The following is a 21997-nucleotide window of genomic DNA, read 5'->3' as shown; positions in this document are numbered from 1 at the left end:
ACGTATTGGTCATATGGCGGTTCTGCTTGGACTCCCTGGAAGCAGGAAGAGATCCAAGGCAAACACAAACCAACCAGTTTTGGCATCGAAAAGAGAGGTCTGCCAAGTCCTCTTCATTTGGACTCATGATTATCGCTTCTCTCCTGAAATGAAAGGCCTTCTTCGGCTAGGGCATGGAACCTGAACCCAATGCCTTACTAATTCTGCAATTCTCAGCTCCCCTTTGGAAAGAAATGCAATTTTTTGGACCAGCTGCTGAAGGTCTGAGGACAGAGTGGGCTCCTTTGACACAACACAGGGTTGCAGTCCTTCAAAGGCCCAAGTTGGAGCCTTCCTCTTCTAGAACACAGACAGTATATAATGTTTTCCGAAATTGCCCAACATGTTCCCATTGCAAAAATGGGGACTGTCTGCTGACAGAACTATATTTCACAGTTGACTTCTAGATTTGTGCTGATCCTGAGGAAAGTCCCTCTTGGTGCAGGCAGTTAAAGTGAAGACAGCCAGGAATGAGCAGGTCACAACTTACATGAGGGTTCAATGCCCCCTTGGGACACACTACTCATTGGATAGAGCTGTAGTGGAAATAGATAGTAACTGGGGGATTCTGGACATTGCAATCCAAAAGGGCTTTTGAATACTATATTGTATCGCATTACACATACACATACACACTTCATTACAAGGGCTTCTCAGGAATATGGAATTACGGGATGAGAAAAGACCACAAGGACTAACTAGTCCAGTGGTTCTCAAGCTGGGGTCCCCAGATGTTTTTGGCCTACAACTCCCAGAAATCCAAGCCAGTTTACCAGCTGCTAGGATTTGTGGGAGTTGAAGGCCAAAAACATCTGGGGACCCCAGGTTGAGAACCACTGACTAGTCCAATGCACTGCCATGCATCCAAACATCCATGTGGCAAAAATGTGAGCCTTTAGCTGGAATCAGAGTTTGGAATTGTTTTTTTAAATTACACAACATGTCCAGAATCCCCTAGATCCTGTAGCCCTTGATGGATTCTGGAAGCTGTAGTCAAAAATGCAGCCTTTCCAAGCTCTGGTCAAGACCATGGACCCCTTCATGCGATGCAATTACAGTGGTATCATTCCACTTTAACTACCATGGTTTCAATCCACGGAATCTTGGAGTTGCAGTTTGAATTCTCCAGTTCCTCAATAAACTACAAATCCCAGGATTCCACATAATGAAACCAAAGCAGTTGGAAGAAGAATAATAGTGCTAAAGTTCTATAATGTGACTGTGACCCAAGTTGAATCAATAGTCACCTCTGAAGCTGTATCTTGAACAGAAAAGACCCAACAGAGGTATTCTGTTGGCAAACATGCACCACAACTTGCTAACTAGCTCAAACTTCTACATTAAAGAAATCATCCTCATTTGCTGCAACATGGAAGTCACAGAATCCCCATGAATGGCAAATGCTGTCAGCGCAAGTAACCTCTGAACCCCAGTATGAAGAACTGATAATCTAGGGAAAACACACTCTTTCCCTCCAACTCCTGCACTTGTAACGAGTGCTGCAGCCAAGCAATCTTCCTGGATATTAAGACAAAGCTATCTGGAACAAGAGCTTGTATGTTTTGCCAGCAGAAGAAAGAGAAGAGAAGAGATACTGGCTGACTCAGCCTGACATGTGCCACCTCCAAATGCCATTCAGAAAGCAGGTGCTTTCCTTGCCAGCATCAGCCAAAACAGATATCTCACTTTTGTGTGAGATTGGAAAGAGAGTCGTTGATAGGGATGCTTTGGAAGAGCGTACAGGGGAAAATTGTGGATGCGTTTGGAAATAAATATCAGACAGTTTGCGCATCCTTCTAGTGCAGTGGTTCTCAACCTGTGGTCCGTGGACCACCAATGATCCACAAGAATGAAAATATGGTCCACGGCCTCACCACTGCTACACCATTCCATGGCCTCACCACTGCTACACCATTGCCTCAAAACCATGTGGCAGCAAGAGTGACTGATCTTGCAAAAACCCCTTATAGTGCCAAAACAAAGGGGATGTCGGGAGGGGAGAGGCTGACTACCCACAAAAGTTTACTACTACCACATCAGCTCTAGATTTTTAAATATGGTTTTCTGTGCAGATGGCAACTACTGGGTGGCATATGTTCTGTATCAGAAACTAGAGCTGATGTGGTCTATCCAATGCAATTTTTCAGAATCGGCACCCCAAATAACCAAACCAAATCTAAAGCTGACCACAAACTGATTCATAATCGTTTTGGTACTAGTGTTGGAGAGTGGTCCCGGGTCAAAGTGGTCCCTGTTCAAAAAAAGGTTGGAAACCATTGTTCTAGCGTGACCGCATTTCTGTGTATGAACCCACACGATCTCTTCAATCATCTGGAGAGGTCCTGCTTGCGCTCCCACCTCCTTCGCAGGCGCGATTGGAGAGGGCCTTCTCAAAGGAGAGGGCCTTCTCGGTGGTGGCCCCCCGACTCTGGAACTCACTTCCCAAGGACATCAGGCATGCCCCAACTCTGGCAGTCTTTAGGAGGAGCCTGAAAACGTGATTGTTCCAGTGTGCCTTCCCAGAATAAGGAAAATTCTCAGCAATATGCCCTCAAAATGCACTTTACTACTGGTTTAGGATTGACTGCGTTCCCTCATCTCTCTTTGAAAACCCTATACCAGTTATATCCTACCTTGTTCATGCCCAGCGTTTATTTCTTTATTTTTTAAACTATTACATTTGGCCCGTCCATAGGTTTTTAAATCCTTGTGTGTTACCGTTTATTGTTTATGTGTGATTTATATTAATTGTGTTGTATTTATTGTTTTTGTTTATTGCTTTTGTTTATTGGTGTACTCTTGGGCTTGGCCTCATGTAAGCCGCTTTGAGTCCCTTGAAGAGATGGTGGCGGGGTATAAATAAAGTTATTATTATTATTATTATTATTATTATTATTATTATTTATTACATGGGTCAGCAAATCTTGTCAGAACTTTTGCTATCTTTCCCTCTTAATCATAGGAGTTTCAAGGCTTTCTTGAGTCGCCTTCAGGCTAAGAAAGGAGGTATATAAATATGGTAAATAAATAAAAAAAAATTCTTCTCAGAACCTCAGTGTGTATGTGAAGCAGGGACATGATTCAGTATGTCCTTGACATTATGAAATCTGTGTGGTTCAACATGGATGGAGTCGCAAAATTTTCACACCCAGCCTGAACTTACACAAGTTTTTCGAGTTTCCCTTTTGAAAGATAGGAAGCGAGCAGGACTCTGGGCTAGTCTAATATTACACAAAGTTGTTGGGCCATCATATGTCTCACCACATTTGCCTTTCTAGACAGAAGTACATGTGAAAAAGATCTTGGAGTCCTTAAACATGAGCCAACAATGTCATATGACGACTTAAAAAGCCAATGCAATTTTGGCCTGCATAGAGTCTACTTCCTAGATCCAGGAAAGTCATGCTAAATCTCTATTCTGCCTTGGTCAGACCACTGGAATCACACTGTGTCCAATTCTGGGCACCACAATTGAAGGGAGATGTGGACAAGCTGGAATGTGTCTAGAGGAGGGCTACTCAAAGAATCAAGGGTCTGGAGAACAAGCCCTGTGAGGAGTGGTTGAAAGAACTGGGCAAGTTTAGCCTGCAGAAGAGAAGGCTGAGAGGAGACATGATGAGGGCCATGGATCAAGATGTGAAGGAAAGTCATAGGGAGGAGGGAGGAGGCTTGTTTTCTGCTGCCTTGGAAACTAGGAGGCGGAACAATGGCTTCAAACTGCAGGAAAGAGATTTCATCTGAACATGAGGAAGAACTTCCTGACTGTGAGGAGAACTGTTCAGCAGTGGAACTCTCTGCCCCAGTGTGTGGTGCAGGCTCCTTCTTTGGAGGCTTTTAAGCAGAGGCTGGTTGGCCATCCGTCAGGGTGCTCTGAATGTGATTTTCCTTCTTGGCCGAATGGGGTTGGACTGGATGGCCCAGGAGGTGTCTTCCAGCTCTATGATTCTATGACGAGGAAACTAGTCTGGGGTACATATAAAATCATATATGATGTGGACGAATGGTCAGGAAAGCTCTTTCCTTCCCACCCTATCCTCCAGGTCATGGAAAAATTGGATTGTCAGAAGGCAAAAGAAAATAACTTCTCCCAGTTTTAGTTTTCCCTTCTGTGAGCCAGCAGCGAGAGCACACTGTAAATGAAGATTTAGCGTCGAAACGGTATCTGCAATTGTTGGGTGTTAAATTATGCATACAAATTGACTCTTGCAAGCTTCTCTTCAGACCACGTGTTCAAAAGATTCCATTTGGGGTTTTTTAAGACACCAAATGGGAAGAGAGAGAGAGAGTACCGGCTTGTTTTCAAAAGAACCTGTCCTTATTTATACACATTCAGACCTGCGGAGCCAGGGAGACTTGAGAGTCCAGGATCGTTGAGTCTCCTTCTCAGTTTAAGATCCCTCACTGGACTGTGATGAGGGTAAGAGAATGCAGCTATGCCTATGGATGTTACCAGCCTACCTACAAACATTTACTAAGTTAGTAAGTCAGTGATAGAGTCAGTGTAGTGGGTTCCATTAGCGTTGCCTCTGAAAAATTCTGCAAATCTCTTGGGAAGACAGGCAGACAAATGTCAGCATGTTGGAAGAAGCAAAGACGACCAACACTGAAGCGATGCTCCTACGCCATCAACTTTGCTGGACTGGCCATGTTTCCGAATTTATTTAATTTAATTAAATTAATTAATTTGTTTGTTTACTGTATTTGTATACCGCCTTTCTAAGCCAATTGGCGACTCAAGGTGGTTTCCAACAAATCAGTATACATAAAACATAATATAGATAAAAAAACATTAAACAGTATAAGACATCACAAAAGCAATAAAAACAACATCATCAGCATCTCATAATTCTCAAGCATTGTCCAATTCCATTGTCAAATCGTTCGATTTCCTATATTAGCTACTCTGTATTCATAAACACTTGCTCAAATGGCCACGTTTTAACTTGCCTCCGAAAAGTCAAGAGGGAAGGAGCAGATCTGAACTCCCTAGGGAGTGCGTTCCATAGCTGAGGGGCCACCACTGAGAAGGCCCTGTCTCTCGTCCCCACCAAACATGCTTGTGACAAAGGTGGGACCAAGAGAACGGCTTCCCCAGATGATCTTAAAGCCCTCAGTGGTTCGTAAGGGGAAATACGTTCGGACAGGTAAGTTGGGCCAGAACCATTTAGGGCTTTATAGGCCAAAGCCAGCACTTTGAATTGGGTCCGGTAGCAAACTGGCAGCCAATGGAATGCCCGATCACCGTCTCCCAAAGCAGTTACTATACTCCCAACCCACAAATGGGAAACGTAATGTTGATGGACAGGAAAAGAGATTTAAAGATGGGCTTGAAAGCCAACCTTAAAAACTTTGGCATAGACACTGAGAACTGGGAAGCCCTGGCCCTTTAGTGCTCTAACTGGAGGTCAGCTGTGACCAAGAGTGCTGTAGAATTTGAAGAGGCATGAATGGAGGGCGAAAGAGAGAAATGTGTCAATAAGAAGGTTAATCAAACCAACCCTGACCAGGACCACCCTTCCACTTGGAAACCGATGTCCTCACTGTGGAAGAACATGCGGATCAAGAATAGGGCTCCACAGCCACCTACAGGCCCACCACCAAGACACTAAACTTGTAGGACCATCATCCTCGGACTACAAGAGATCACTTAAGTGAAGTTAAAAGTGGATTGAGTGTTGAACTATGAACCTGGAGGCCAGGATTTGATTCCCTCCCTACTGGGCAACTTTGGGCAAGTCATACTCTCTTGTCCTTTCCCATGATACGATAGCCTTGAAGACACTCAACAAGATCTGTCATAGAAATCACCCGAAACACTGCAAGTTCATTTAGGTATAATTATATGGAAGAGTGGCATATGGAGAAAATAAAATATAATGTCGATGACAATGGTGGAATTCCCAGTACAACCTGCAAAATGATTCAGGGTTTCCAATGGTTGCTGTTTATTTATTTATATCAAAAGAAATCCATACGAATATACTACAGGTGTGGCCTTCCGCAAAGCCGTTCAGAACGAGGAGTATCACATTCCTGAGAGTCAGAAGCCATGAGCTCTGGGCTATGAATAGGGCCTGTCAGTCTACATCAAGGGTTATCTACAACGCCCTGCTCCTACTCCCTCCCTCCCACCAAGATAGGCAGACAGGCAGGACGGGTAATGGAGGGGTGTTGGCCCCATAGACACGCCGACGATGAGTGCAACGATCCGGCTCAGAAAGTCAGAAATTGAGAACCGGAGAGCTTTCGACAAGCACCAGGCTTGTTTTGACAACCGTTACCAACCTCATTCATTCAGAAAACCCAGAGACAGTGGCTGATTAATTGAGCGGTAGCCGCAGTGTAGATGAAAGAGCAAATATGGCTGGAGGAGAGCAACACAAGGAGATTTTTTTTTCAAAACCAGACAGATGCACCGGCTTGGAACTCATCCACCCAATCCAACCTTTTCTCATCTAATGGATGGACAACACTCTGTAGCATAGGACACAGGGCTCAGAGGGGCTCTTCTTGGAAGATGGAGGGGGCGTAAACCAGTTTATTTATTTATTTATGTTATTTATATGCCATCCCTCTCACCCCGAAGTGGACTCAGAGTGGTTTACAAGACAGATATACACACACACACACACACACACACACACATATACATACATACAATATATTATGTTATCAGCATAGTATAATATCAGTATTAAATATTACTATATTATACTATACCATTATATTGTAATATTATTAGTAATATTACATGTAATATAAATATATCCATCCCCCCCCCTTTGTTGGAAATCAGGCGAAACGGCCATAGATGCAGGCAAAATGTCAGGAGAGAATGCTTCTAGAACAGTGTTTCTCAACCTGGGGGTTGGGACCCCCAGGGGGGGTCGCAAGGGGGTGTCAAAGGGGTCACCAAAGACCATCAGAAAACAGTATTTTCTGTTGGTCATGAGAGTTCTGTGTGAGAAGTTTGGACTAATTCTATCATTGGTGGGGTCCAGAATGCACTTTGATTGTAGGTGAACTATAAATCCCAACAACTACAACTCCCAAATGTCAAGGTCTATTTTCCCCAAACTCCACTAGTGTTTACATTTGGGCATATTGAATATTCATGCCAAGTTAGGTCCAGATCCATGATTGTTTGAGTTCACAGTGCTCTCTGGATGCAAGTGAACTACAACTCCAAAACTCAAGGTCAATGCCCACCAAATCCTTCCAGTATCTTCCATTGGTCATGGGAGTTCTGCGTGCCAAGTTTGGTTCAATTTCATCATTGGCGGAGTTCAGAATGCTATTTGACCATAGGTTAACTATAAATCCCTGCAACTACAACTCCCAAATGACAAAATCAACCCCTCCAACCCCGCCAGTAGTCAAGTTTGGGTGTATTGGGTATTTGTGCCAAGTTTAGTCCAGTGAATGAAAATACATCCTGCAGATCAGATATTACATTATGATTCATAACAGTAGCAAAATTACAATTATGACGTAGAAACGGAAATAATTTGATGGTTGGGGGTCACCACAACATGAGGAACTGTAATAAGGGGTCGCGGCATTAGGAAGGTTGAGAACCACTGTTATAGCTATACAGCCCAAAAAACCTACAACAACCCAAGGTTTCCAAGCTTTGTGGGTTGTCCACTTTGAGGAAGAGCAAAGATCCGATGAGAAGGGTGTCCACAGCCCTGGCCAGTACGTCCACAGGGCTGAGGCACATATTTGCGCGGTTCCTAACTGGGCAGCTAAGGGGACAACCAAACCTTGCCCTGAGCAGTGTCTGACATTAGGAAGGTTGAGAACCACTGTTCTAGAACATAACTATACAGCCCAAAAAGCCTACAACAACCAAAGGTTTCCAAGCTTTGTGGGTTGTCCGCTTTGAGGAAGAGCAAAGATCCGATGAGAAGGGTGTCCACAGTCCTGGCCAGTATGTCCACAGGGCTGAGGCACATATTTGTGTGGTTCCTAACTGGACAGCTAAGGGGACACCCAAACCTTGCCCTGAGCAGTGTCTGACATTAGGAAGGTTGAGAACCACTGTTCTAGAACATGACTATACAACCCAAAAAGCCTACAACAACCAAAGGTTTCCAAGCTTTGTGGGTTGTCCGCTTTGAGGAAGAGCAAAGATCCGATGAGAAGGGTGTCCACAGTCCTGGCCAGTACGTCCACAGGGCTGAGGCACATATTTGTGTGGTTCCTAACTGGACAGCTAAGGGGACACCCAAACCTTGCCCTGAGCAGTGTCTGACATTAGGAAGGTTGAGAACCACTGTTCTAGAACATGACTATACAGCCCAAAAAGCCTACAACAACCAAAGGTTTCCAAGCTTTGTGGGTTGTCCACTTTGAGGATGAGCAAAGATCCGATGAGAAGGGTGTCCACAGCCCTGGCCAGTACGTCCACAGGGCTGAGGCACATATTTTCGCGGTTCCTAACTGGGCAGCTAAGAGGACACCCAAACCTTGCCCCGAGCACTGTCTTATCTGCACCAGCATCAGTTCCCTGCCTGCAATATGCAGTGGACTATCACTCTTACATGGGTGAGATAACACAGAGAAGTACTTTGAACATTCGCGAAGCTGCATTACATTCCGACACCGCAATAAAAAGACGGCATTGTGGTAAAATCTGCCTCGAGCACCTCCAGGCAGGGAGAAAATTGCAGGAATAAAAAATAATTACATCCATGGGTGTGTGCATGGGGAGAGGGAGGGAATAAATTCCCAGGAGCACAGGTAGCAAACGGGAGCATCAAGAGATCCTCTTGCATCACCGGCAAAACCAACTGTTGGTCTAGGAAGGAAGGGCTGGGCCCGGCAGCCTCACCTTTTTATCACTGAGTGTTGGGGCCAGTTCCCACGCTCAGAGAAAAGCTACCCCGGTGTGTGTGTGTGGCCTGGTTGGGAACCCAAATTTGCACACGTCATGGGGGAAAGGACGAGAATCATCACTGAGAGTCCCTCCCCTCCTTGCTCTGCCGGGCGGCACCAGGATGCCGGGTGAATGAACAGGGCATGCTGTGTGCGCCTCTCTCTTCCACCCCCCTTCCCCATGTGTGGCTTTTGGCCAATCTGAGCAGGCGCTGGTGAGCTCAGTAACCGGGAATGTCGCTTTGACAGTTTCTAATGAACCATTCATCTGAACTGAAGGGGGGACGGGGGACGGGACTGAAGGCTCTTCCCCTGAAAAACAAGAACAAGAGGATCCGAAGGTGGTTGCCCCTTTTTTCCTTTCTTGCTTCTAACTAAGGCACTCCCCAAGTAGCCTCAAAGCTGAAAACTTTGGAGAACTTCTCGTTCATCACCTTCCTATCCTAAATGAAAACAATGGAGGGGAAAGGGAGAAGAAAAACACTCACATCTTACTGTCAGGAAATTAAGGTCCACCTCAACAGGAAGAAAAGCCGCAGTCCAAGAAAGAATGGATAACGCTTTTGCTCCAGGAAAAGAAAGGGGGTGCTGGGGAACCAAAGGGAATTTCTTCCACAGAGCTCGATATGGAAATGTTTATTTCATTTTTAAAAGGCTGGAGTCGAGACATTTCGTCTCTACCTGTAACAGACTGCCTCGGGGAACAGACTTTGTTCCTGAAGGTACGAGGGTTATCCAGAAAGTAATAATAATAATAATAATAATAAACCTTTATATATACCCTGCTACCATCTCCCGCAGGACTCGGTGCGGCTTACAGGAGGCCGAGCCCAAATACATCAGAAACAAAAACACAACAACAAAAACACAACAATAAATAACTCATAGCAAAGCAAAACAATAACAAAAATCACGACGCATTTAAAAACCTGTGGCAGGGCCAAATGTAATGGTTAAAGTTTTAAAAAAATGCTGGGCATGTCCAGGTGAAAATAGGATGGATATTTTAGGGATAAGTGGGTGTGCAGACAATTCTAACTCTCTCGTAAAGTGCATTTGGAACAAATCGCTTGGGATACCTTAATCTGGGAAGGCACACTGGTACGGTTATAATTTTTTTAAAGTACAAAGAATGAATATATTGTAATAAAACTGACATGGATTATAGCATAGCCATTACATTATTTTTCCACCTAAGGTAAAGGTAAAGGTTGTCCCCTGACATTAAGTCCAGTCTTGTCTGACTTTGGGGTGTGGTGCTCATCTCCATTTGTAAGCCGAAGAGCCAGCGTTGTCCATAGACACCTCCAAGGTCATGTGGCCAGCATGACCGCATGGAGCGCCGTTACCTTCCCACCGGAGCGGTACCTATTGATCTACTCACATTTGCATGCTTTCGAACTGCTAGGTTGGCAGAAGCTAGGGCTGACAACGGAAGCTCACGCTGCTCCCTGGAATCGAACCTGCGACCTTTTGGTCAACAAGCTCAGCAGCTCAGTGCTTTAACCCACTGCGCCACCGGCTTATTTCCACATAATAATAATAATAATAATAATAATAATACTTTATTTATACCCCGCTACCATCTCCCCAAGGGACTCAGTGCGGCTTACATGAGGCTGAGCCCACAACACATCAATAACAAAAGCAATAACAACAAGCAAACAATTAAAATAAATCTCATAAACAAAAATAAGCAATAAACATGAACAATAGCACGAAAAACATTTATAAACCTATGGCTGGGCCAAATGTAATAATTAAAATTTAAAAAATAATGCTGGGCATGAACAGGTAAGATATAACTGGGATAGAATATTCAGAGAGGGATGGGGTGTGCAGACAGTCACCATTCAGTTCAATACATTTTGTCATCCATGGGACGAGTTTTTGATCCCTGTGTCACAGAAGTCTCCCACCGCCTTTTTCAGCCAGTTCGTCACTTCGATTTTCACCTTGTCAGAAAAGTGTTTTCCACCCAGGTGTTCCTTCAATTTCGTGAACAGATGACAGTCAGTGGGTGCGAGATTGGGGCTGTGAGAGGGGTGCCTTAAAACATCCCAACCAAATGAATTCAACAACTCTTTGTGTTGAATGAGTGGTGTGCGGACCCGCGTTGTCATGAAAGAGACAGACAGTCAGCATCCCACGACATTTGTTTTGGATGGCTCTGCAAAGTTTCTTCATGGTCTCACAATATCTTGCAGCACTGATTGTTTCACCTCTTTCCAAAAAATCAACAAACAGAGCCCCCTTTCTGTCCCAAAACACTGACACTACGATTTTTCTCGCGATTAATCACAGCAGCGTTCATGCCCTTACCATTTAGGTAGCATATTATAGTGCAAACTTTGCACTTGGGAGGAAACAAAATGAGGACACTCATCTCTAACCTTTACCACAACACCAGTTGATGAGCTACTGACGACTGGCACTGCTTGTTCACTTCTGCTGGCTTTCTGCTACATGGCAGTGATAACAACTTCCCCTGCAAAAATTTCCCACGAGAGCTATGTGCCTCATAACCTTACTTTCCGGATATCTCTCGTACAGCACAAACTTTGCACTTGAAGGGAAACGAAATGAGAACGCTCATCTCTAACCTTCACCTCAACACCAGCCGATGAGCTACTGACGACTGGCACTGCTTGCTCACTTCTGTTGGCTTCCCGCTACCCGGCAGTGATACCAACTTCCCCCGTGAAAATTCCCCACGAGAGCTATGTACCTTGTAACCTTACTTTCCGGGTAACCCTTGTACACTTCACACTTGGAGGGAAATGAAATGAGGACTCTAATCTCCAACTTTCACCACAATGTCAGTCGATGAGCTACTGATGACTAGCACTGCTCGTTTACTTCTGCTGGCTTCTCGCTACCCAGCAGTGATGCCAACTTCCCCCACGAAAATTCCCCGCAAGACCTATGTGCCTTGTAACCTTTCTTTTCGGATATCCCTTGTACAGCACAAACTTCGCACTTGGAGGGAAACGAAATGAGAACATTCATCTCTAACCTTCACCACACCAGTCAATGAGCTACTGATGACTGGCACTGCTCATTCACTTCCACTGGCTTCTACGGCAGAGATACCAACTTCCCCTGTGAAAATTCCCCGTGAGAGCTACGTGCCTTGTAACCTTACTTTCCAGATAATCCGCGTATAAGGTAGATATAAAACAAATGATTTTTGTTTAGACTTGATCCCATCTTCAAAGCATTTTAAATGCATATGTAAGTATTACAAAATCTAGAAAAAATAGCCAAAATCAAAACCATTTCTTGTTCCAAGCATTTTGGATAAGGGATACACAAACTGTAAGGTCCACAGACCTAAAATGGTGACAACTTTCTCAGCACATGCAGCTAGGTCAGATGTAAGGAAAGATTGTAAGTACAGCATCTGTGTCACATTTGCTGAACTTATAGCACATTGCACCCAAGGGCTCTTTCCACCTGAGATTATTTTCTCAGGTACAAGGAGCTACTTTAAGATAATTGTTTAGAAAATCCCCTCACTATATTATAAGTTCCTCCGTTGGCATTTGAAAATCTCTGTGTTTCAAGGTGGATTTCCATTTGGCATTGGAACCGTGATGTGAGTTTTTCACTCAAGTCACACAAACTACAAAAGTCTAGTGGACAAATGGAAACAGTTGGGTCATTTCTTCCAGTTTTAGCCACTATTTTTCTTTCCATGAAAATCCAGTTTAACAAACATCAGAATTTCCAAAGAGATGGGCAGGTTCAAGATTTGGCACGTGACGGAGGGAAAACAACCCTGAAGTTGAGGAGCAGGTTTCTCCAAAAGTCTCCGTACAACCTTCCGGGCCCAATTCGACATGCAACTGGTGCACTTTAGTGCTTTCTTGGTGGAACTTTAAGAGCTGGGGCTGTAAAGACCGAAGAGAGTACTCAACCTCATGGGTGATATAGTAACACAAAGGTGAAGAGTCAGGAGGAGAGGAGCAACTCGAGAAACTTCAAGTCACCTCTGGTGTGAGAGAATTGGCAGTCTGCAGAGACGTAGCCCAAGGGACGCCTGGATGTTTTACCATCCTGGGGGAAACTTCTCTCACGTCTCTGCATGAGAAGCTGGAGCTGACAGATGGGAGCTCACCCCGCTCCCTAGATTACAACCGCCAACCTTTCGGTCAGCAGTCCTGCCGGCACAAGGGGTTAAAGAGCCTGAACTGGAAAGGCCCTTTGTGAACTCTATGAAAGATATACAAAGGACAAAGTCTCTTCTAGTCGACAGAAACGTCCTTCCCTGATGGCATGGAGCCAGTGTGCACATGCCATGGGTGGCTACTCAACAGCCTCGGCTAGTGGCATAAGGTTCAAACCTGCTGCAGTGCGACTTGTGTGAAATGGGGTATGCAGAAATTGCTTGCAGCCATCATTAAATCACAATGCAGGCTGGCTACCCAAAAATGCAGGGTTATGGAGGGGGGGAGGCATTCTGGCTGTGTTCTGTCTGAATAGCTCGACATACTTTAAAGCCATTAACGTCCGTCCGCCCTATTCCTGGAATGCAGGCATTTCCCTCTGGTCACCAAAAGCCTTCCTACAGTTTCCAGCATTAATGACAGATCTACCAACTCCAAAGTTCTTGACAAAACCAGCTGCCAGTTTGCTCCAAATACAAATGGCTCTAATATACATTATGTTTGCTTCCTGCAGTCAAGAGTAAAAAGGACTACTATAACAATCCCTATCTATAGGACATACTGTAGAAAACATTAAAAAGCCTTCGAAACATGAATGACGTTGTGTTGTTGAAGGCTTTCATGGCTGGAATCACTGGGTCTGGCTGCTTACAGCCTGGGGGAATCCTTTGTTGGGAGGTGATTAGGGCCAGCTTTTTTGTGTGTGTGTCAGCTCTTGACACGCACACAAAAAAGCTGGCCGTAATCACCTCCCAACAAAGGATTCCCCCAGGCTGTAAGCAGCCAGACCCAGTGATTCCAGCCATGAAAGCTGGACTTGGGAAACTGCAAGTCGCTTCTGGTGTGAGAGAATTGGCCTTCTGCAAGGACATTGCCCAGGGGACACCTGGATGTTTTACCATCGTTGTGGGAGGCTTCTCTTATGTCCACGCATGGGGAGCTGGAGCTGACAGAGGGAGCTCATCCACGCTCTCCCCGGATTAGAACCTGTGACCTGTCGGTCTTTATTCCTGCTGGCACAAGGTTTTAACCCAGGGGTCCTCAAACTAAGGCCCAAGGGCCAGATACAGCCCTCCGAGGTCATTTACCTGGCCCTCGCTCAGGGTCAACCTATATCTGAAATGGCTTGAAAGCACACAACAACAACAACAACCACCACCCTATCTCATCAGCCAAAAGCAGGCCCACACTTACCACTGAAATACTAATAAGTTTATATTTGTTAAAATTGTTATTCATTTTAATTATTGTATTGTTTTTAAGTGTGTTTTGCACTACAAATAAGATATGTGCAGTGTGCATAGGAATTCATTCATGTTTTTTTCCAAATTATAATCCAGCCGTCCAACAATTTGAGGGACTGTGACCTGGCCCTCTGTTTAAAAAGTTTGAGGACCCCTGGTTTAACCCATTGCGCCACGGGGAGCTCCATCAGAGCCAGCTAATCGCCTCCGAAAAAGGATTCCCCCAGGCAGTAAACAGTCTGACCTTGAAGGTGGATAGCCATTAAATGCTAAACAAGGTGGCCAATTGCAACATTCACACCTGCCTTGAGCAGAAGAGTTCTTTCTCTCCTCGGACATTATTCCACAGATACATAAACCCCATTTGTCTAGTTTTTAACAGATCTCACAACCTCTGAGGATGCCTGCCATGGATGCAGGTGAAACATCAGAAAAGAATGCTTCTGGAACATAGCCATACAGCCCAGAAAACTCACAGCAACCGAATGTTCTGTGTTTTCCAAACTCCTAAAAGCCTTTCAAATAATGGCATGCTTCAGAGCTGCTCCAAACCATGTTTTAAAATCATAGGAATTGATCTTCTTTAGGGTTCGCTCTTCCCACTCGGAAGAACGGGAAAAGTATGCTTTTATTGCTCTCCAAGCACGATCGCTATCCATAACTTCATGCAGGTTCACATACATAAACTATAGTTTGCTAGTGAAGTAGTGGGGAAACTGTAGTTCATTTAAAGAGGAAGCAATTTCCTGAAATGGAGTGTGTGCAGGGAACACACAAAAGCACAGAGCTCATTTGTGTAAGTGCCAAATTATGGGATTACCAGGCTCAAGTGACAGGCCTCCTCTGAAGGCAAACAACTCTGGGTGTGGATGGTTCGGCTCAGATATGGATTTTTTTTAAATAGATAGCAAGAGTGAGTATATCATGGGGCTCTTTGCCTTCTGCATCCATGTCGTCTTATAAAGCTAAGGGATGAAAATCTTTAGGAAAATTTTCTTTGTTGGGATATGATTCTCAGCTGCAACTCTTTCTGACAAAAGTCAAATTTGGATTCAAATCACATGATAAAAGATTGCACCTGAATATTTAGAAGAACCTCCTGATAGCAAGAGGCATTTGGCAGTGAATTAGACTCCCTCTGCAGGTCCTTAAAAGAGGTTGAATGGGCATCTTTCAGGAAAGTTTTACTTGTGTATTCCTGCATGGGAAGGGGTTGGACTAGATCAATGTTTCTCAACCTGGCGATCAGCACTACTAGGGGTGTCAGACGGGTCACCAAAGACCACCAGGAAACACAGTACTTTCTGTTGGTCATGGGGGTTCTGTGTGGGAAGTTTGGCCCAATTCTATCATTGGTGGGGTTCAGAATGCTCTTTAATTGTAGGTGAACTATAAATCCCAGCAACTACAACTCCCACATGTCAAGATCTATTTTCCCCAAACTCCACTGGTATTCACATTTGGGCATATTGAGTATTCATGCTAATTTTGGACTAGATCCATCATTGTTTGAGTCCATAGTGCTTTCTGGATGTAGGTGAACTACAACTCCCAAACTCAAAGTCAATGCCCATGAAACCCTTCCAGTGTTTTCTGTTAGTCATGGGAGTTCTGTGTGCCAAGTTCGGTTTAAATCCATCGCTGGTGAAGTTCAGAATGCTCTTTGATTATAGGCGAACTATAAACCCCGCAACTACAACTCCCAAATTACAAAATCAATCCTCCCCGCAACCCCACTAGCATTCACATTTGGGCATATTGGGTATTTATGCTCAATTTAGTCCAGTGAATGAAAATCCATCCTGCATATCGGATATTTACATTATGATTTATGACAGTAGTAAAATGACACGTAAAACAATATTATGGTTGGGGGTCACCATAACATAGGGAACTGCATTAAGGGGTCACGGCATTAGCAAGGTTGAGAACCACTGGACTAAACGGTCTCTGTTGTCCCTCCCAACTAGTTGGTTCTGACTCTATCACATAATGGGAAGGGCCTGATAGTAAGACAATGGTATGCTTACTGCTTGCAATTCACTTTCTCCACCAAGTAACCCAACAAGGGGTGTTTGGGGAATGGCAAGAGTGCCACTCCTCCTCACCCTCTTTCCGAAGTCTTTAAAGCTATGTGTGATTGTGCAAACAAAACAATATTTGGTACGTGCGGGAAGGCAAGGTAGTAAACTTTCTTATGCCCTCGTTACTTTCCTGGACATGTTTACAAGCTAAGGCAAAGGGAGGGGAAGGCTTCGTTTTCAGCTTGGCTGTCCACTTTAGGTGAGCTGCTGATTGCATCGATGGCATGAAACTCAGTTAAGGAGCATGGGTGCAGCATTTCCAGGATTCAGATTCCTCCCCATGCACACTGAGTAATCTGCTTGTCTTACACTAGAACTCTCTCCACAGTGAGGCCTCAAGTAAACAGAGAATTGGCCAGTGATTTCTTGTGCCATGCCAGTTTATACCGGTCTGCTTTTTTTTCTAGACCCGTCTTCATTGCTAAGATACTTCACCTTGTTGACAGGAAGCTTCCCACCGGAGTGGAAGTCATCTATCGGACAGATGGCAGGCTGTTTAACCTCAGCAGACTGAAAGCCAAAACCAAGGTTACAACAACATCTGTTATAGAACTCCAGTATGCTGATGACAATGTCGTCTGTGCGCATTCAGAAGAAGATCTACAAGCCACTCCTTCGCAGAAGCATACACGAAGCTTGGCCTGTCACTGAACATCGAGAAAACCAAAGTGCGGTTCCAGCAGTCACCAGCCATCCCCTCCCCAATGCCAGAGATACAGTTTAATGGTGTAACATTAGAGAATGTTGACCATTTCTGCTCCCTTGGCAGCCACCTCTCCACCAAAGTCAACATCGACACCGAAATACAACACCGCTTGAGCTCTGCGAGTGCAGCATTTTCCCAAAAGAAGCAGAGAGTGTTTGAGGACCGGGACATCCGTAGGGATACCAAGGTGCTTGTCTATAAAGCTATTGTCCTCCCAACCCTGCTATATGCCTGCGAAACATGTGTCTACAGACGTCACGTGCAGCTCCTGGGACGACTCCATCAGTGCTGCCGCCGGAAAATCCTGCAAATCTCTTGGGAAGACAAGCAGACAAACGTCAACGTGCTGGAAGAAGCAAAGACCACCAGCATTGAAGCGATAGTCCTCTGCCATCAACTCCGCTGGGCCGGCCATGTTGTCCGGATGCCTGACCACCGTCTCCCAAAGCAGTTGCACTACTCTGAACTTAAGAACAGAAAACAGAACGTTGGTGGACAGATGGCCTCAAAGCCAACCTTAAAATCTCTGGCATAGACACTGAGAACTGGGAAGCCCTGGCCCTTGAGCGCTCCAGCTGGAGGTCAGCTGTGACCAGCAGTGCTGCAGAATTCGAGGAGGCACGAGTGGAGGGTAAAAGAGAGAAACGTGCCAGGAGGAAGGCGCGTCAAGCCAACCCCGACCGGGACTGCCTTCCACCTGGAAACCAATGTCTTCACTGTGGGAGAAGATGCGGGTCAAGAATAGGGCTCCACAGCCACCTATGAATCCACAAGGAAACACATAATGGAAGACCATCTTACTCATCCAATGAGGGATCTCCTAAGTAAGTCCCAACCTTTGATCTTCCAGGTGTTTTAGACTTCAAATCCCAGAAATCCCAGCCAGTTTACCAGCTGTTGGGCATTGTGGGAGCTAAACTTCAAAATACCCAGAGGACCAAAGGCTGGGACCTGCTGTGCTATAGTTTATTACTGAATGAAGACTCCCTGTTTGCACCAAACTAAGACACTTTTGCCCAGCACACAAAATGTCCCCTTGCCACCCAATCTGTGCCAGCCACTATTCTGTGGCTCATGACTGGGGTGGGGCCAGATTAAACACTGCGTATGCAGTTTATAGGGAACGCTGGAGACAAGGCAAACACAACCCTTCAGAGCGGCTGCTGTTCTGCTCTCCCAAGCCAACCGTGCCTCAGGGTCATGCTGCAGGCGGTGCTGGAATGTTCCAAAATTAATAAGAGTTTGAATGCACTATTTTGACACAGGGCGTGACTTGGCATCGCGGAAGAGAGAAGCAGCTCACGAAGCAGGCCTGGTTTCAGCCGGGTTACGTTCCGGCAAGTTCTTCTCGGGTGCGCCCACCCATGCCAACCGTTCGGCACTGGAAAATGTTGCTCCTGGCCCTTCTTTCACAATAGGCACATTCAGACTCCGGCGAGTTTGGGAAGTGACACACCAGCAGTCTTGGTCAAGGCAAACCTTTCCTCCTCTTGGAGTCACCGAAGCCACTCCTGCCAAGACTAAGCAAAGTGCCAACATGCATATGAATGAAGGCTGTGTCTTAGAAATCTATGTCCACAACGTGAAAGACCTTGTGGATGCAGAACAGGTCTTCACGGTCATTTGCAGATCCATCGTCAAGACTCTACCTCTGGAAGACAATCCTACTCGGGTCATGAGTGATCACCCATGGCATAAATATCTTGGAAAGGCATACAAATTAATAGGCAATATTAAGCAGAATCATAGAGTTGGAAGAGACCTCATGGGCCATCCAGTCCAACCCCCTGCCAAGAAGCAGGAAAATTGCATTCAAAGCACCCCAGACAGATGGCCATCCAGCCTGTGTTTAAAAGCTTCCAAAGAAGAAGCCTCTACCACACTCCAGGGCAGAGAGTTCCACTGCTGAATGGCTCTCACAATCAGGAAGTTCTTCCTCATGTTCAGATGGAATCTCCTTTTTTGTAGTTTGAAGCCATTGTTCCATTGCGTCCTAGTCTCCAGGGCAGTCTCCCTATGACTTCCTCTCACATATTTATACATGGCTATCATGTCTCCTCTCAGCCTTCTCTTTTTCAGGCTAAACATGCCCAGCTCTTTAAGCCGCTCCTAATAGGGCTTGCTCTCCAGACCCTTGATCATTTTAGTTGCCCTTCTGGACCCATTCCAGCAGAGTCAACATCTCTCTTCAATTGTGTTGCCCAGAATTGGACATAGTATTCCAGGTGTTCTAGCCAAGGCAGAATAGAGGGGTAGCATGACTTCCCTGGATCTAGACACTAGACTCCTACTGATGCAAGCCAAAATCCCATTGGCTTTTTTTGCTGCCGCATCACATTGTTGGCTCAGTAATCCTGATTTTTCCACCATTCAACCTCTTTCCTAATTCTTATGCTTTCACATCATTTACAACCTATGATGACACTAAAAGATGCTTACTACAGGGTTTTCTCAGTAGTATTTACTCAGAGAACATTTGCTCTTGCCTTCCTCTGAGGATGAGAAGGCGTGACTTGATCACCCAATGGTTTACATGGCCAAGCAGGGAGTCCAACTGTGCTCTCCAGGGTTGCCATAAGTTGAAAATGATGGTTGACAATGCATATAATTCCACTGACATGCTGGCAAAGTTGGCTATCACCCATGGAAGCTTTAATCTCACAATCCATAGAAGCTTACATTCCAACCCTGCTATATGCCTGCGAAACGTGGACTGTCTACAGACATCACATGCAACTCCTGGAACGATTCCATCAGCGTTGCCTCCGGAAATTCCTGCAAATCTCTTGGGAAGACAAGCAGACAAATGTCAGTGTGCTGGAAGAAGGAAAGACCACCAGCACTGAAGCGATGGTCCTCCACCAACAACTCTGCTGGACCAGCCATGTTGTCCGGATGCCCGACCACCATCTCCCAAAGCAGATGCTCTATTCCGAACTCAAGAACGGAAAACGGAATGTTGGAGGACAGGAAAAGAGATTTAAAGATGGGTTCAAAGCCAACCTTAAAAACTCTGGCATAGACACTGAGAACTGGGAAACCCTGGCCCTTGAGCGCTCCAGCTGGAGGTCAGCCATGACCAGCAGTGCTGTAGAATTTGAAGAGGCACGAATTGAGGGCGAAAGAGAGAAACGTGCCAAGAGGAAGGCGCGTCAAGCCAACCCCGACCGAGACCGCCTTCCACCTGGAAACCGATGCCCTCACTGTGGGAGAAGATGCAGATCAAGAATAGGGCTCCACTGTTACCTACGGACCCACAAGAATACTGACCCTGGAAGACTATCCTACTCGGCCAATGAGGGACCACATAAGTAAGTAGGTAAGTAAGTAAGTAAGTACATTCCTACAGATGCCATCCATCATTCTAAAATGTTCTTCACTACCAATGCCCATTATAAGTTTGTTCTCTATGTTCTAGAGCAGATGATGACATATGTTTGGATTCTGTACCGCTTTGCCACTACGCTTCTCTTGATACGGACTGCGAAACTGGAAGAATCCCTGAAAGACAACCATTATTAAAGTCTATTTAATTTTTTACATTTTTTTTCATAGCTTTTTACATTTTTTCTTTTCGTAGCTTCAGCCCAACTGTCCTGGAAATTGCAGCTAAATACTCTTAAGAGGTTCTGGCCACTTTTGAGTTTATACAGGCCCATACTGTGTACATATCTCTCGTTGCAATCGTCATTATTTACACTTATACAAACACAGACACTCTGGCTGCACGTTTTCTATGTTCGCCTTTCCATTCCTTCCGACAACATGGAGGGGAAAACAGTATGGGGAGGACCCATTACACCCACCCACCAATTCTGCAGCCAGACTGCGCTACTATTCCAAAAGTAGAAAGGTTTTTCCTGGAACGCATCCACAGTTTAGGCTCCTTGGCACAGAGTTACAAAGAACTGCCATACACGCATCTCTTCACAACTTCCATTAATGAGGGGGGGGGGGAACCCCTTAAGACAGGAATATATTAAGCCACCCAAATGTGTACTGTTTAGCCATCTCAGCTGCAAAAGATCTAAAATAAAATGGAGGTTTGGGTGGCAGCAAAAACTGGATTTGTTCCAGGAGTTTTTAAAAAAGACAGTTCCAGGACTAAAAAAAATAAAGACATAAAAGAGACAGGAAAAAATGGGGGAACGAGTTGTTGCTGTGTCTGCGCTCTCAGGGAAAATGGGAAATTGAAAAGCAATAGAAAATATATGTGATAATTTAATAGGGAAAAAATGTGGCGACAAAATTACATGCAATTGCACCGTTTAGTTAAGTTACGAAACGTAGAAGTTGTCATTCTTTCCATTTTAACAAATATTAGAGACACAGCTGGATTATTATGAGGGTTTATTTTTAACGCCGCCTTCCTGCCCGAAGGCACTTGATTCAAGCCGCAGCTCTCTGAAATACCCAGGGATGCCCTAGTTTTTGCCAGCTGGAAAAATTAAGGGGAGGGGGGCTGGAATTAAAAGTTGAAAGCCGAAACCATGGAGAGGGCGATGAACAAAATGGTTTTATTATCTGAGCTTAGAAGCAATGTGCAGAGCTGCGGATTCCTGCGCAGAAAATGAAAGAGATAGAAAATAGAAATCTTGAAGCAAACTTTTGCAACCTGAGGCCCGCGGGCCACATATAGCCCAGGGAAGCTATGAATGCGGCCCAATGCAAAATTATTATTGGGTTGTTGTAGGTTTTTTCGAGCTATATGGCCATGTTCTAAAGGCATTTTCTCCTGACGTTTCGCCTGCATCTATGGCAAGCATCCTCAGAGGTAGTGAGGTAGTCCTCACTACCTCTGAGGATGCTTGCCATAGATGCAGGCGAAACGTCAGGAGAGAATGCCTCTAGACCATGGCCATATAGCCCGAAAAA

The 21997-nt window shown here is 45.1% G+C and overlaps 1 protein-coding gene across 6 annotated transcripts in view; it reads right to left on the bottom strand.

Annotated features, from left to right (window-relative positions):
• LOC132782175 (alpha-actinin-4) overlaps positions 1-21997 on the bottom strand; it is a 169749-nt gene that overhangs the window by 68015 nt on the left and 79737 nt on the right. The window lies entirely within an intron of this gene.

The sequence above is a fragment of the Anolis sagrei genome, chromosome X (genome assembly GCF_037176765.1).
Source record: "Anolis sagrei isolate rAnoSag1 chromosome X, rAnoSag1.mat, whole genome shotgun sequence".
Classification (NCBI taxonomy): Eukaryota; Metazoa; Chordata; class Lepidosauria; order Squamata; family Dactyloidae; genus Anolis; species Anolis sagrei.
This window is presented reverse-complemented; position numbering and strand designations above follow the sequence as displayed.